Genomic DNA, 18,623 nt, shown 5'->3' with positions numbered 1-18,623 from the left:
ATGTATGGTAATCCATGCATCATCTACTATATCACCAGCACATGAAACTATATGTGCTGTATATCATGTGCAATTTATGAAGAATATATGTAACACAGTATATTTATCGATACACATAAGAATCGTGCATATGCGAAGTAACATATTGATGAATGTATGGTTTATGCATAAAGATAATATATAATTGATGAATATCCTATATTAATAATAGAATAATTAATAATAATGGAATATGAGATGATATACCTTTAATTGCGATATATTTTTTATAGATATCTGTGGTCAATACGGACACGACTTCGTATATCGCATTATAATGCATTCGATTATATATTTGACGCATATAAACCCTTTTTCAAACGAGTTACGTAACACGGCAACGCCTGAGCCTGGCTACGCGACCAGCCACCATGGTACAATGGCGGATCCGCGGATATAAAAACCCCAGCCGCGGAAGCAAAGGCGGCACTCATCGGGAAGTCGGTAACCAGTATTACGGTCCGTGATATTTTTCTTACATTGAATATTTATTTTATTGAATTTACCGAGTGCCTAAATTCAATAGACAAGCCATCGGCTTTAATAAAATAAATATTAATAATTAGAAAGTTACAAATTAGCTTAATTGGATTAAGACAGAAACAGTTAATTATTTCTACGTTTTATATTATATTGGTTGACAAGTTATCGGCTTAAATAATTAATTCACATTTAAAAATAGTTATTCAAACAATTCCTTGGATCGATAAAATAAATCAAACAAAAGATATTTCAACTCTCGAGTAAATAATCTGAGCCGCTGCATACGGTTATCAGCTAGCTGGAATTTAGAAAAGAAAAATCATTACGGCTCGACCATCGTGAAAAAAGGGAATAATAACTATCAATAGAGGAATCTCGAAATAACAGAATACGTACGGTACGTGAGCGCAAATCGCGATACCTCACGCGTCCTAAATAAATAGCCGCCAAGTCGAAAATAAGAAATAGAAAATTACTAAACCGAAAACCACTGGACAACATCGGCCACTATCGAAAATCCAACTATCCAGTTCGAAAACATGAAATTTTGTTGTTGAGATAAGAAAATCTCACTGTAAGAAATTTATTCGGAAAGGTAAGGGAAAAGTTAGACGCGACAGTACAGAACAAGTCCATCACGAGTATTCTCACCTGAGCAAACAACTGCTGAGTCACGGGGCGAGGCCCGGAGCCACAAAACTATCGTAGGCAATCGGAATTAACCCGGTCGCATTCAACCTTCAGAAAGTAAGAAAAGTTTTCATGCTTTAGCATTGCTATTGCATAGTGATTCCCAAACGCCGAATTCCATAGCCGTTACCCAGATATTACATCAAAATTCTATATTGAGGGTTATTAAAATTTCAATGAGTAGGAGGGACTTACGCTCGTATAAAAACCCAGCCACGGCAACCGAAAAACACCAGTACTCCCTATAACCACGGGTGTGATTAGTAGTTCAGTGTTCTTCTGAAATTTACTCAGTAATTAATAAATTCTGAATTCCAACCAGTCAATCATCGATAATTACTCTTGTATTCAAAATTTATCATAATAAACAATCGTAAGTTATTCAAATATTACGGATTTGTTAATGAATTACCTTGATTAACTAACTTAACCATTTACTTAATTAATTGCCAGTCATTACCATCGGTCAACGCCCTTAGTATTTCGGACGCTCAGGTACTTGGATGAGGACCCAACGACAACAGTATTTATTCATACAGGTATAATTCTTTCTCAGTTCTATTCCATACAAACTCACTTGTCTTCTCTTTCACTTGTGCCCCGACCTACCCCAACAGGGATACCCCAACAGAGCAAGAATTCCTCACGGTTCATTATAAATTCGTGAATGCATTGTCCATTAAAAACCCGCGTGCAGTTGCCTATAGGCGCGGTTCCCGCCTCCCGAGACATATAATCTTCAGTGATTAGTCTCAAATTTAAGGAACTGATTAATTAATTGTGTTATCGTCACCCGGACGTAACAACCAACATTATTTCTAGACGCTTACAACGCATGCCTCAAGGAGGGGACTTTTCCTCGTAAGTGGAAACAGCAACGGTTAGTACTTTTACCTAAAGGAAAGAAACCGCCAGAAGAACCGTCATCTTACCGACCACTCTGCATGCTAGATACGGCGGGTAAGATATTTGAGCGTATCATCCATCAGCGAATAGATGCAGCAGTTGACCCACTCTTGACAGACAACCAGTATGGATTCCGGAAAGGACGATCAACCCTGGACGCGATCAACCTGGTTGTTAATACGGCCAAAGAGGCAATCGCAGGAACTAGATGGAAGGGTGGAACGAAGAAGTACTGCCTAGTGGCTGCCTTGGACATCAAAAATGCTTTCAATTCCGCTAATTGGGACTGCATCATGCAAGCTCTCAACGAGAAGAACGTGCCAACATATCTTCGCAGACTAGTGATTAGCTATTTTACAGATAGAGTGCTGAAATACGATACAAAGAATGGTCCAAAAGAGTATGATATAACCGGTGGTGTGCCATAGGGCTCTGTTCTTGGTCCACTTCTGTGGAATATCATGTATGACGGGCTCCTGAGACTGAAGCTTCCAAGATGTGTCAAACTGGTAGCGTATGCGGATGATGTTGCCGCAGTGATCGTCGCCAAACACCTCGACGAGATTCAACATCTGTTTGACATCACTTTTGAGAAGATCAACCAGTGGATGGATACAGTGAACCTACAACTAGCCAAGCAGAAGACCGAAGCAGTGCTTATGACCAGCCGAAAAGAAATTGAAACAATTAAGCTAAAAGTCGGTGACCGAGAAATCACATCACAACCTCATATACGATATCTGGGAGTGATGCTTGATGCCCGACTCAACTTCAAGCAGCAAGTGGAACACGTCTGTACGAAAGCGTCAGTAGTGAGAGCTAGTCTCGCACGATTGATGCCGAACGTCGGAGGCCCAAAGCAGAGCAGGAGGCTACTATTGTCATCAGTAGTCACATCGGTGCTCACCTACGGAATATCAATTTGGGCTGACGCACTAGAGGTGCAAGATTCATGGAGAAAAGCTGGACCAATATATCGTATGAGTGCCCTACGAGTTGCAAGCGCCTTTCGAACAATATCAGAGGAAGCAGTGTGTGTCATTTCCGGAACTCTGCCGCTTAGAGTTCTAGCTGAGGAAAGACGGAACCTTTACCAACGAAAGAGGTCAACCACACTAAGTGCCGAGGAACTCAGAGCTGAAGAACGGCAGAACAGCATCGCACGATGGCAATCGCAGTGGGACGCCGCGACAACAGGAAGATGGACACACCGTCTCATACCGAAAATCGACGTTTGGATAAACCGGAGTCATGGCGAGGTCAATTACTATCTGACGCAGATGTTGTCAGGACATGGATGTTTTCGGACGTATCTTCACCGCTTCAAGCATGATGATTCACCGGAGTGCCCGTCCTGCCCAGGAATCAATGAAGACGCGGAGCACGTTTTCTTTGAGTGCCCACGATTTTACCCACAGCGCGATGAGCTGGAGATGATCCTGAAGAAGAAAATCCAACCAGAGACAATAGTAGAAGCAATGCTGTCATCAGAGGCTGCCTGGAACGCCGCAAACACGTTTGCAACAGAAGTCCTTATAGACTTGCGTTCCATCGAAAGAAAAAGAGCAAATGACAACAACTAGAAGAAAGGTAAAATAATACCTAGTTACCAGAAGGAAGAGCAGTCGCTATATCCTCCCCCCACGAAGTAATGCCTAACGGCGGTTTCCATGAGGGATTAGAGGAAAGAGGAAAGGGGTTTAGGGTTTAGTGGGTAGGGGCGTTAGCGTCGAGTTTTAGTATGACGCTGCGTCGAGTCGCCACATATCCAGGCCAAACAGCTACGCCTAGAATCCGTAAAAAGGATTCCCCCCCCCTAAGGGGAAAAAAAAAAACACACACACACACACACACACACACACACACACACACAGACATAGTGACAACCTCGTGGGGATAGTCAGGGAAGCTTTCTGTGACCTTCAAACGTCGAGATCTGATGAAAAATCGATTTTTGCAAAACGGGGTGAAAACAATAACTTCCCGATTTTTGAAAATCTTCGATTTTCTTAGCGGAAAGTTATAAATGAATTGCTATGCGTGAGTCTTGCTAAAACTAAAAAACGACTGGATTGATTTTGATAATTTTTTCTTTGTTTTGTACGTTACAGTTCAAGGGTGGTTTAGGAAAAAGAAAAAGTTGAAAAAAGAATTAGGAAAACGGTTGACACTAAAGACCATCCCTGCAACTTCCCGCTGCCTCCATACCTAAGTGCTCAACAATTCACTTATTTTTTTAGCTCTTCGAGCCCAAAAATATAATTTTTGTGTAATTTTGAGGTCTCCGAGCTCAAATAAATCGCTGTTCTGTACTTTTGAGCTCTTCGAGCTCAAAAGGCTAATGAAGTTTTATAGAACACTATTTTTTGAATTTTCAAACCACAATAACTTTTGAATGAATTTACCGATTTTCTCGCGATTTACGGCATTCAACGCAATTTTTTGAGTTCTTTAAAAAATCTTTAAGCGTAAACTGGCCAGACTGAAAATTTCATAGAAATTCTGAAAAAAACATTTTTTCCAATTTTTTTCGATAACGATACCGGGCTGGTGGCAATCGACGTGGTTTTTTGAGGTTTAGATTTGATTTGTTTTTTGAATTGATCGGTTTAGCCGTTTAGAAGATATTTCGAAAAAAACGAATTTTTGGAAATTTTATTTTTGAGATTTATCAAAATTGATCGACTCAAATTCTGTAAATTAGTATCAAAATTCTAGGGGCAAAGGAACTCTTCAGAACGCCGTTTATTTCGATCGAATCGGATGATCCGTTCAAAAGTTATGAGAGATCTACATACACCCACACACACACACACACACACACACACACACACACACACACACATACACACACACACACACACACATCATGGAGAAAGGCTGGACCAGTATATCGACTGAGTGCCCTACGAGTAGCTAGTGCCTTCCGCACTATATCAGAAGAAGCAGTGTGCGTCATTGCTGGAACCCTACCTCTTAGAGTTCTAGCAGAGGAAAGACGGGCCCTTTACCAACGAAAAAGGTCAACCGCACTGATCCCTGAAGAACTTAGAATTGAAGAACGGCAGAAGAGCATAGGCCGATGGCAACTACAATCGGATGCTGCAGAGAAGGGTAGGTGGACGCACCGTCTCATACCTCGGATCGACATTTGGCTTAACCGGAATCACGGTGAGGTCAATTACTATCATACGCAGATGTTGTCGGGACATGGGTGTTTCCGAGAGTATCTACACCGCTTTAAGCACGATGACTCTTCGGAGTGCCCGTCCTGTTCAGGAGCTGCTGAAGACGCGGAGCACGTCTTCTTTGTATGTCCTCGTTTCGATCCACAGCGTGAAGAACTGGAGAGGATCCTGAACCAGAGAATGCAACCAGATTCACTAGTAGAAGCAATGTTGTCATCAGAAGCTGCCTGGAACGCTACCAACACGTTTGCAACAGAAGTCCTTAAAGACTTGCGTTCCACCGAAAGAAAAAGAGCAAATAGCAGAAGATAGAAGGAAGGTAGTTAACACCTTAGCCACCAAAAGGAAGAGCAGTAGCTAGATCCTCCCTTCACGAAGTAATGCCTGACGGCGGTTTCCATGAGGGATTAGAGGAAAGAAGGAAAAGGGGTTTAGGGTTTAGTGGGTAGGGGCGTTAGTGTCGAGTTTTAGTATGACGCTGCGTCGAGTCGCCACATATCCAGGCCAAACAGCTGTGCCTAGAATCCGTAAAAAGGATTCCCCCCCCTAAAAAAAAAAAAAAAAAAAAAAAAACACACACACACACACACACACATACAGACACGGTGACATCACCGCGGAAATATTCAGGAAAGCTTCCTAGGACCTCAAAACGTCGAGATCTGCCACTTCAGAGATATGAATTTTTCAAAATTTCGAGTTTTTTTTTAAATAGCTGTAACTTTATGATAAATTGTCCAATTTGGGTCTTTTTTTTTTAATTCGTGTTTTTTAATGAGTTTTCTGAAAATTTCATGTAAAAAATTTTTTATGATCATTCTGATTGGTTTTTATTTATTTCAAAGTTAAAACATGAATTTTAAAACTGTTTATATTGTTCGATTTTTTTTAAAAAAATTCTCATGAATACTACTCCTTAAAATACAAATTTTAAGCCTAGTCCGGTAAGGGGATAATGATGGTATATAATTTTTTTTTAATTAAAAAAAAATGAATTCCTTATTTTTTGTGTTTTTTTTTTCTTTTTATTCTATAAAATACTTTATTTGTTGCATAAATAAATAAAAACATTCGAAATCACTGAAGTTTTTATTATTTAATCATTCAGCTACTATGTGGCGCTGCCTTCGCCTATCATCTGATATTTGTTTTGGTTCTTAATCTTATTCCAGTCCGCTGCTAATAATTCAGTGATTATAGGTTACAATATCTACTTGAGTTTTATGATAGCAAAGAGCAAAGACAAAGAGCAGCAGCCAGAACTAGTCTTCAGTTGTCATTTGATAAACAAATTTCAAACGCCCGAGAGTTGTATGAATAGGCTGTGCAACCAAATAACTTGCCAAAAATTGAAATACGATATTCAAGTACTGCTGATTATGAAAGAGCAGCAGAAAGTTTAAATGTACGTTATTCTCGAGCTAAAACGATCACAGGTACTGTTTAACCGATAGAAAAGACATTTAATAAAAATTTATAAGAGGAGTTGCGCCTTCGGGCTTGATCGCTCCAACTCGTAAAAAATCGTGTCACACCATAGCTGTTGCTCATGCGCGCCTTGGTTAGCGGGAGAGAAGCCGGCTCACGTGGTTGGCGGCAAGCAGTTGTGCTTGGACGCTTGTATTAGTACGACTACTCTGTGTCAATCGTTTTCTGATTTATCACGTATACTACGCATTTACTTGAACACTTAAAATATTCATTAAATACTATTAATTTCATTAACTTCAATTACCAATTAAATTCTCAAATCATTAAAAATCATTAGTAACTGTTCAGTGAATTAAATTAATCAAAATTAATAAGTGACGCCACGCGGTTATTACGCGCCATTTTAACAAAGGATTGCATCAGCCACGCGGCTTTAGTCAATCCATAGTTAACACGCAATATTTGTAACAAATTATATTAAATTCATTGCTAAATATTTAATCATCATTCTATCAAATCAAATTTTATCAACTATTCGATTCTGATATCGAATTATCTAATTAGTCCCTACACTAATAATTCTAATTAATCAATCAGTCTCTGCACTGACATTTTACGTCAATTAATTAGTATTTCACTATTAATTGACTCTAGTTAGCTTAAAAGCTAGCGTCAATTCATTAATTCTGAATTAATACCATTTGCTTTTCTAAAGCGGTTGAGCTCACCTCGTTTGTGTTGTTTGCGACGGCAATTTACACATATTTATTCATTCGCACTACACGCTTTACGTTCTTACCTGTACATTTTTTCATTCGAAGAGGTTTTTTCTCAGCCCGACTGAGTTTTCCTCCTCTGGGGATAAATAAATCTTTATTTTATTCCCCAACAAATCGACGTATATTTTATTTAATATCCTAATCCCAAATAAATCATAATTTTTAAAACAATTCTGGAAACTATCCTAAGTGGATAGTTTTCGACAAAACAGATACACAAAAGTATCATTGCGTTGTAACAAAAACAGATGGATCTCTCACAATGAAATTGATTTGATGTTCAATCACAATATACTCTTGTAAAATATTTAAACGCCAAAAAAAAAAAACTTTCGTTAGTTTATTGATACTATTTACTCTGAAAATTTTAATTTTGACTTTAACTGTTAATTATTTTCATGTATGCACTTTTTCCATATAACGGTTAATTATTTTCATGTATGAGCTTTTCTCAAATTTCATCTGAAAATACGTCGATGATACATTAACCGTAAAAAAAACACAAAAAAATAAGGAATTAATTATTTTTAAAATTAAAAAAAAATTATATACCATCATCATCCCCTTACCGGACTAGGCTTAAAATTTGTATTTTTAGAACTAGTATTTATGAGAATTTTTTCAAAAAAATCGAACAATATAAACCGTTTTAAAATTCATATTTTCACTTTAAAATAAATAAAAACCGATCAGAATGATCATGAAAAATTTTTTACATGAAATTTTCAGAAAATTTATTAAAAAACACGAATTTAAAAAAAAAAAGACCCAAATTGGACAATTTATCATAAAGTTACAGCTATTTAAAAAAAAAAATTGGAATTTTGAAAAATTCATATCTCTGAAGTGACTGGATAAAAAAATTCGAAAAAAATCACAGAAGCCGTTTTCGAAGGGTACAAAAAGATGAACAAGTTTCAGCCAAATCGGAGATGCAAAGTCAATTGGTAGGGTGAGTTGGCATGGAATGCCCCATATATAAAAATAAATAGATGTGCGTTAGTCTCGCTAAAATTCAAAAACGACTGGACCGATTTCAACAATTTTCTTTTTGGTTTGTTCGCTATAGTTCAGGGATGTTTTCGAAAGGATAAAATTTTTGAAAAACCCGAAAGTTCAGCTAAGGAAATCAACAGATCTACAATTGTTAATCGTCTATCTTCTGTATATATGGACAAACAAAAAATTTTCGTGAATTCAGTGTTCATTTTTTGGGATCTTGATTTTCAGACGATAATAAGAAGCGAGTTTCATTTAATAACTTGACAAAATTTTAACCGCACTTCATGCAGCCAGTATTTATTCTTTATCGAAGTAGATTAGAGTTTAAAAATTGATAATCGCTCTTCGAAAGGTATAATAAAATGTCAGCTAGTTTATACTTAAAAATTAAAATTCTCATAAAAGTGTGGTTCAAAAAAATTATTTTATATTTTTTACTGAAAATATTTTTAGAAACAAACATTTTTTGTCTCTTTGAAAATTTCATTTAGATCACTTTTCGCGAGGTTACAGGCGTTTGAAAAAAAAAATGTGTGTGTGTGTGTGTGCAAGTCACACACGGTACAAGTGAAACTTCCGAAAAGTCGCTGATTAAATATACTCATTGAAAAGTATTAAAAAAATAAACAGTCCTTTCATGTAAAATTTAAAGGCCCTAGGGGTATAAGCATGGTGAATTTGCCCCTGAAAGGTATCAGCTCGATACTGCGACGATTTTTAGGTACTAATGAGATAATAAGACCCTGAAAATTTCAGCTTTCGAAACCAATCGGTTATCGAGAAAAAGCCAAATATGTAAAAATCAGATAAAATGAATATTCTCAGGGACTATTGTATCGATTGACTTATACTCGTGATATGTTTTGGGGGTTGATAGTAGCTTTTCGGAAAAAAATTGGGAGCTTAATCGATCGACCATAACCTCGAAAAAAATGACTTTTTAGTTTTAATTTCGATTTTTCACTATGATACAGTTCTGGTACAATTATGAAACAATTTTTTTTTTTTGATTCCTCATCCATTTTCCTATAGATTTATGTGCTTTGAAATTTTTTAAAAAAGTTACGCCATATAGCAAAAAAATAAAAACCACTTTTTAAGCAAATATTTACTTTAGTTATATGTTTGAAGTGTGAATCATTATTTTTCTAGTTTTCATATGTTTTTGAATCTTATTTACAAAAATCCTTCCTGCATCAGCAGTTAAATCTTTTAATATTAATTAATATTAACTGAAACATCATAAACATTATATACTTATAAAATAAGAAATAGATTTCAGTTTGTAAATTATAAAAACATAACAACAAATGAAAGATATACTTGAGGAAAAAATATATAATCATATTTTATCAGTCTTCAATCACAGGTGAAACATTGTCTGTATCAAAAAATTTGCTGAGTATTTCAGCAGACCTCAGAATCTTTGTTAAATATCTCCCGTGTGATAAATAATAAACGACAGCAGTGACATGAGAGCAACATCCAATTGTTCTCAGACCATTTGCACATTCACAACTATGCCTCAATATGCTTTTTGGACCAATAGCATTTTTTTTATACTCAATAAAACATCTATAAACCATTTTATTAATATGTCTGGATTGAACTTGAACTTTGAGTATGTTTGACTGGTCTTTTACATATTGAATTGTGAGATTACCTGCTTCATCAAGCATTTCTGCTAAATAGGAAACGGCCTGCTTCAATTGATAGGAACCAGTGAAAAAAATACGCAGATCTTTTTCTGTCATTTCCGGAAAGTCTTCTAGAGTTTCAGATAAAATTGTTTAAAACGTCAATTTTTTACGCTGCCAGCCATTTTTTTGAACGTCGTCAGCTAACGTATTCACTACATTATTTTGCGATTTCATTGTTTCGATGACTTCATCCCAAAACTCTGAGTCGGAAGTTAGACGCTGACTATACATATTATGCAAGAATGAGGCAATCTTAAAAAAACTTCCAATCCTAGGAAGCATTTTGTTGTCAAGTCTTTGATCGACTAAATTATATTTTTGTTTTAACATCCCATGAACTGCCTCTACGGCCCAACGAATTTTTGTTACATTTCTTGAAGCGTTAGTTAGACTCGGCTGTTGTTAATTGATTTTTTTTCCCTTGAGTGCTGGCATTAATACTTTATAATTTTTATTTTCCAACTATTCTTTCACATCACTGAATCCTCGATCGACCACAAATGCATCGCCAGGTTCTAATGAATGACATATACCATCAGGATTATCTATGATATCTCGCATTATAGTAGCATCATTTTGGTTAGCATAATACGGTCCCAACATATCAACTATGTATCCATCAGTAGTGCAAATCGTAAATGGCTTACACAGTGGTACTTTTTTTTTACCAGAATATGACTTTCCTTGATACTCATTATTAGAACTTTTCTCATGACGAGCATAAGTCCCATCACAAATTAAAATGATTTTGTCGTTCAAATCATTGTGAAGTTTTTTAGCAACTGCAGATGTATGATTCTCAATAAGATCATCTCCAGATACTGCATTTAAACCAAAGCGCGAAGGTAAAACGTCTTTTTCAAAAGATTGGATTACTTGTTCACAATACTTTGACACTGACTGCTCTTCATTAATATCCAAGATTGTAGATATCAACTTATTTGAATTACCTGTGCGAAGCTTGACTAAAAACACTATTATTGCTTGAGTTACACTCCGAGCATCAGTATTTCTCATTGAAACTAACCAATTCCGCAACTCAATAACATTTTCCCATTTTAAGCCAGTCAAAATACGAAGTTTCTCATCTGATAAACGATAATCTTCCATTTTATCCAGTAATTTTGAATCGCATTCAACAGTAAAATTTTCCATCATATTACTTAATTCTATGGATGAAATTGAAGTCTAGTTAGAATAAACTCTGATCAAACCTAGAGATTCATCATAGAATCGTTTATTTATTAAATGACTTCGACAGCATCGATTTCCATCTGGTATGAAAACTCGTCGTTTAATGAATGACTGCATTCGGGATTTTTGAGGAATAATACTTAAATCACTAGTATTACTGCAGAGACAAAAATATCGATGAGTTAAAATAGTTCTTTTCATAGGAATCTCAATGTACTCTGTACAGTTATCAGTAGGAGTGATGTTAACTCTAAAAGAAGGATCATCTGAACTTGACTGAGACAATGTCATGTGTGACAGACTAGACTCCGTTCGTTCTAACATTTCACTAACGATAGATTCAGATCCATCTTCAGAATCAATAGCAACCGGATCAACTTTTATTTTTTTATACATCCCTACACGACATTTGCTACAAACAATATCACCAGTAAAAAATTCACCATCAAATAATGCAAAAAACTCATCAATGTCTTGTTCTGTTAATAAAGTTTTAGGAGTTCCTGGAACTTTCTTTACTATTTTTGAGCAAATGCAAACTTATCATTGACTGTTTTATTTGGAGTCATTTTATTAGTTTAACAAATGAAATGTGAACAAACAATCTCTCAGATTCAGATCATAAACAACACATGTGTCAGCTGTTGTATATGCGACCAAATACGCCAGTGGGCGCGTCGGTCGTGTGGACATAAGACAACTGAGTCGATAACATACCATATGCAATAACTAAAAGCGACAATTTCAAAAGAATTTTAATATTATTGCAAAAAAAATACATAATTAATTAAAAAGTGGTTTTTATTTTTTTGCTATATGGCGTAACTTTTTTAAAAAATTTCAAAGCACATAAATCTATAGGAAAATGGATGAGGAATCAAAAAAAAAATTGTTTCATAATTGTACCAGAACTGTATCATAGTGAAAAATCGAAATTAAAACTAAAAAGTCATTTTTTTCGAGGTTATGGTCGATCGATTAAGCTCCCAATTTTTTTCCGAAAAGCTACTATCAACCCCCAAAACATATCACGAGTATAAGTCAATCGATAAAATAGTCCCTGAGAATATTCATTTCGTCTGATTTTTACATATTTGGCTTTTTCTCGAATACCGATTAGTTTCGAAAGCTGAAATTTTCAGGGTCTCATTATTTCATAAGTACCTAAAAATCCCCGCAGTATCGAGCTGATACCTTTTAGGGGCAAATTCACCATGCTTATACCCCTAGGGCCTTTATGAATACATAAAAAAATAATTGAGATTATTGAAAACAATTAAAATCTCATCATTTTCAATACTTTTCAATTAGTATTTTCAATCAAGGGTAGGCTACGAGATATTGAGATAGATATAGAGTATCAGAAGTATTAGGATAAATGTAAGGTTTATTATTTTTTACCGAGCCTAAAAATTATTTAATATTTTAATGGGCTTGTTCAAGTTTACTAAGTTCTTTGCTGGGCTGAGCTTAGATTATTATACCTTGCATTATTTTTTATGCATATTCTTTAGAGAGAATGTAGTCACTTTCAGTTTTTAGTACATGATCTGCTAAGATCTTCCAAGAGCTTAGTAAACTTGAACGAGCCTAATGTAAACAATTATATTACATATATGATATTAAGTCTTTCTATTTTCACATTGAACAATTGACACGAGAGGTTTATAGTAACTGAAATCCGAACAAAAACAGTTTCACTGTAAAAAAAAATCGCGCTAAGTCCACGTTCATAAGACTATTAGGAAAAAAAAATTTTTTTTTCTTTAAAAAAAAAATAGAAAATAAAAAAATAAAAAAATCCAAGTAACCGATATGATTGTTTATGATTTTCGGAAATTAAAAAAAAATCTTAGTGTAAATTTAAAAATTAAAAAAAAAGTTTTAGAACGTATTTAGTGTGCGTAGTTTTCAAAATATTTTACTTTTAATGAAATTCGTAAAATCTATTTACTAGGACTTTAAAAAAATAGAAATACACAATGACGCACTCCAAGTGTGTTCTAAAATTTTTTTTTTATTTTTAAATTTACAATGAGATTTTTTTTAATATCCAAAAATCATAAACAATCATATCGGTTACTTGGATTTTTTTATTTTTTTATTTTGTATCTTTTTGTAAAGAAAAAAAAATTTTTTTTTTTCCTAATAGTCTTATGAACGTGGACTTAGCGCGATTTTTTTTTACAGTGAAACTGTTTTTGTACGGATTTTAGTATTTCTTGTAATTATAATGGAAATTTACAATTGGTACCAACTTAAATCTCGCGTTGGCAGCATTTTTTACTGCAAACTATCCCCTTGAAGCTACAGTTTATGTAGATATAATTCCAGTGCACCCTGATGGCCGTAAATGTAAGCTGTGAATTACTTTTTTTAACTGTAGTTGCGTATCTATAGGAGGATTACTACACATTTTTATTTTATCTAGTCTGTGGCGTTGACTTTTCTCCATCAAAAAAAAGTCAGGATCAAAATTTGTGAACGAGCTATAGTATGTGCTGATAAAATTTAATAATTTCAAGTAAATAAATTGCACATTAATAAGTCTACCAGTTACTTCTCTACCCCTCTAACACGTCTACCATAACTAACTATATCACTAGACAACTCTACCAATTGCAAGTATACCAGTTACTTCTCTACCAACATTTAAGGGGTTATATCCACTTGCAAGGCAGAAAAAACGCGTTTTTTTGTGAATTTTTTCCAAAGAGGCATTTTATTTTATACATTAATGGAAAAAATGTACTTAAACAGAATTTAATGTACTTTAACAATCAGCGGTTTATTTAAAAAAATATTGGATCCCCTAGCTCCTGTAGATGATCTGCGGAGAGACCTCCAAAAAAAGTGCTTGGCGGTGAGCAAGATATCTCTGGTCCAAATTATCTGGAAACCAAAAACCAAAAATATTTAGTTTTGTAATAAATAAATACAGGTAATGATCGAAGGTCTAGTCAAAATTTTGATTTTTGACAAAATGGCGGTTGTTCAAAAAAAAAATTCACTTTTTCATGAAAATTTTTCACTTCAAAGTGGCTTAAAAAATCGAAATTATTGTCCAAAACCTTATTCGTTACCTGAAAAATATATCTGAGTAAGTCGTGTGAAAATTTCAAACCGATCGGTTTAGCGGTTTCGGAGAAATTTTCCTCGCCGACTCTGAAAACACGGTTTTGAGATAAATTCGTTTAAAGTTTCAGGAACGATTTACACTAAATTAAAAATTTTTTTTTTCAACTTACATCGTGTCATCTATTCCAGCACCATAAGAGGAACCCTCTGCTTCGTCGTTTGCCTCCAAAATGTTTAGTTGTTGTTGTCTACGAGCCATTCTCCCCTCGCGCGTCAACCCTTGCGCTCTTGCGTCCGAAATTGAGATGCGCTCTGCGTTCTCTTTACTCACGTAGGAATGAGCATTGGGTCCAAGTGATAATCCCATAGCACTCATATAATAAAGAAGATATGTTTTACCTCCATTAAAGACCCCGGCTGCAATGTTTGCAGCTATTTCCACAATTTTAGAGCCAGCTGGAATAATTTTTGGAGTTATTTTCCATATCAGCTGATTATAACTTTCATTATTGTTCTGGGTAAAACCACCAACGCATCGTTCCAATAATTTTTTGTTACTTAGATCTTCGTAAATTGGAAAAATAGCTGTTGCAACATCAGGTGGTAAGGCCTCATAACCATGTTTATAGCTGGGCAAAGTTCCCAAAGTTCGCGCTTTTTGCCACGAACACCACGAGTTTTCTCCTATAGGACAATTATCATGCTGAGGGTTTTTATCTGTAGAGCAGTTATGGAAATAAGATGCCCAAATGGCTTTATACATACTGTCAACAGAATCACAGTGTCTCCTAATCGCTAAACCATAGTAAACAGTTAATTTATCAATAAGTTTCCCAGTCAATTTACCTTTGCCACCAAGTAACTTTTTTTTTTTTTTTCCATTCTTATCTTTCATTTCTTCTACTGTATTATTTACTATGTCTCTTAGCCGTTTGCCCATTCTTTTTTGAACATGCCCAATACATTCTTTCTTCTACTCCGGCTCGTGCTCCGCCTACTTTCGAACGCTCGGAGACGTTCTTACTAATATGCTCATATCTCCGAAACTAATTGTCGGATCGATTTGAAATTTTCAGAGAATATTCTTGAATATATGTACATTAAAAAAATGAAAAAAAAATCAATTTTTTTAAAAACACAAGTGGATATAACCCCTTAAGTCAACCAATCAGAAAATCTACCCGTTAACAACCTTACCGCGAAACAACTCTACCAGTTTGAAACTCTACCACGTGTCAAACTATACCAAAACAATCTCTACCAAAATCAATATCAACCATATAAAAGCCTACCATTTTACATCTCTACCAGTTTAATATCTACCAGAAACAACTCAACCACATAACAACTATACCAAAATGAATTTATACCAAAAAATAACTTTACCGTAATACAGCTCTAACATTTTGTAAGTCTATTAAATTAAAACTCTACCATTTCAAACACTACCAATTTTTTGCAGTAAACGGTGAAGAAAATATTGCTTAACGTTCGTTGGTACAGTAGTGAATCACCAATCTTTAAAAATTATCTAGATATAATTTGAATTATGGCGGCAACTGATAAATCTAATACAATTAAAATTTTCAGTATTAATAAAAATCGGCTTATTTACTTAATAAATAATAACAATGAGCAGCTTGGAGTCACTATGCGATTTTATTTGCACATATGTCAAATACTTTTTTTTTTTTAAATACGTAGACGGCTGTATACATACTCACTATTGTTTTTCATTTCTTAGAGTAGAAAACAGCAACTTGTTTTAATTTAAAAATTTTTACCAATTAACATTTCTACAGAAAAATTATGGACAAATATATAATTTTATTTTTTTTTCTTTCTGACTCTATAAAAATTCTATATGTATTTTTGACCATATGTTCTTTAAGGAATTTTCTACAGGATTTGATATTTCTATCACTTGAAAATAATCTGAAAAACTTAGAGGACGCGTTTGTGAAAATACTCATCTTTTTTCCTTTTAAAGAAATATTTTAAATTACAAATTTTTAAACTAAATATTTTGTTTGTAAAGTTCAAAATTAAATTATTATTTTATTTAAAAAAAAAAATCTTCTGCAAATAATTATTGCTTTGTATTATATATTTTAATCAATGACGAATAAGAAATCAACAATTTCATTGTAATTAAATCGAATCATGTTATTTTTAAGTTTTTAAATTTGAAAAAGTTGATTAGTAATAATTGAGAATAACAAAGAAAAAATATAAAAGGAAATAATATACTTAATCAAGTACTATTAATCTAATTATTTTTCATTATGTCAATAAACTATAAATATTCTTATAAATAAAAAAATGATGACAGTAAAAAATATTACACATTTTTATTTTCTAAATTTATATATTTTATTATGATTTAAACGCATGGTTATTAATTGGTTAAGTAATAACCAGATGAAAAAATTAAAAAAAAATTACAAGTACTAATTTTAAAAAATATTTTATTTAAATTGTAAATTAAAAAAATAAAAAATTTCAATTAAAAAATCATCCGATATTTTTTAATAATAAACTTTTCAGGATTACTGCTTGGACTTTATCGGCTGGTCAAACCTATGGATTGGAGCTCCAGCTACAATCGTAGAAACTCCAGGCTTCCATGGCTGGGGAGCTATTTGGGAGCTAGATAAAGCAGACATTGAGCACTTGGAACATCAGCAGGCTGGTTACAACGCCTTTCAAGTCCATGTCGTTACTTACAGCGGTGCCAAGTATAATTGTCGAGTTTATTAGCAGATCAAGGTTCCTAATGCTTATGCTAAGCTCAGGGAACTTCGTAATCCCATGATACCCTCTCAGACTTACTTGTGAGTAAATTTTTAGTATTTTATTGATTTCTTATAAAAATCATTTTATTAGATAAATTTATTAATTTATTCACTTAGGAAAATTATTGTAAAGGGAGCATTAGATCGTATACTGCCGATAGAATATATCAATATGCTCCGAAAAATAAGATATAATGGATTTACGGATTCTTACAGCGATATTGGCTACACATTTTTTTTATATTTCAATAAACTTTCAAGTATTGTGAAATTAATTGTTACAATTTTCTTTAGCCAAGAAGTTGTTGGAATTTATCCGTCATACAAAGCTCCATCAATCAGAAAAATTGAAAACTAATTAATGCTAATATGTTAAAAAATATATACGAATATTTTTTTATCGCTTATCTTCAAGTAATTTATAATAATATTAAGTATGGTTCATAATTATTAAATAGAATATTATCTTTATAATTAAAATTTTTGGCGTATTTTTATCAAGATAAAAAATCTTCAGAATTTCAAAATATAAATTTTTATGATAAACTTTGTTATGAAATTAATAATAAATAAAATTTCCTAAAAAATTACATTTTTTTTTTCTACCTATTTACAAATAATACTGTAATAAATATGAATGTAATAAATAATATGAATGTAATAAATAAATTTTATCTCAAAAATCTAAAAAAAAAAAAAAAAAAAAAAAAAAAATTTTTAATACAATTTTTAAAAAATAATTTTCTAGACCTTGTTTATTTTCAAATAATAATAAAAAAAATTTTAAGTTTCTGCCCATTCCAATGATACTGAAATTTAGAGACATTTAATAAATTTTAATAAATAAATTACAGCAAGAAAAATTTGTTTAAGTTTAATTATATTTTTAAACAATAATTTTATTTTTTCAATAAAAATCAAAAAATTATCAAGTGTCTAATATTTAAAAGCTTATGATAACCTTAGAATTTGTGATTAATATTACTTATTATTATTGTAATTATTATTTCTAATTAACATTAATAAATTAATTTCTAAATGTCAAATATTATAATAATTTTTTTTCGTCATAATTTATTTATTCAAAAAATTTTTAATAATTTTATAGTTATAAAAATTGACATTTAGAAATTTAAAAAAAAATGAAAAATGCAATTTTTTTAAATAAATTTGTTAAAGAAAATTAAAAAATTGTTGAGTGACAGCAAAATTTAATGTCATAAAAATTTTTAAGTATTTTATTTTATTATATTTGATTGGTTAAAAAAATTATAACTAACTTGATAATTTTTTAATTTTATTTAATAATAGAATATTTTCTGAAAAATTACTTTAAAA

At 33.1% G+C, this 18,623-nt stretch overlaps 1 protein-coding gene across 4 annotated transcripts in view; it reads right to left on the bottom strand.

Annotated features, from left to right (window-relative positions):
• LOC123266732 overlaps positions 1 to 18,623 on the bottom strand; it is a 751,444-nt gene that overhangs the window by 396,041 nt on the left and 336,780 nt on the right. The gene's annotated exons all lie outside the window — the stretch shown is intronic.

This window comes from Cotesia glomerata, linkage group LG6, assembly GCF_020080835.1.
Source record: "Cotesia glomerata isolate CgM1 linkage group LG6, MPM_Cglom_v2.3, whole genome shotgun sequence".
NCBI lineage: Eukaryota > Metazoa > Arthropoda > Insecta > Hymenoptera > Braconidae > Cotesia > Cotesia glomerata.
Note: the sequence above shows the minus strand (reverse complement) of the source record. Positions and strands in the feature narration are given on the sequence as shown.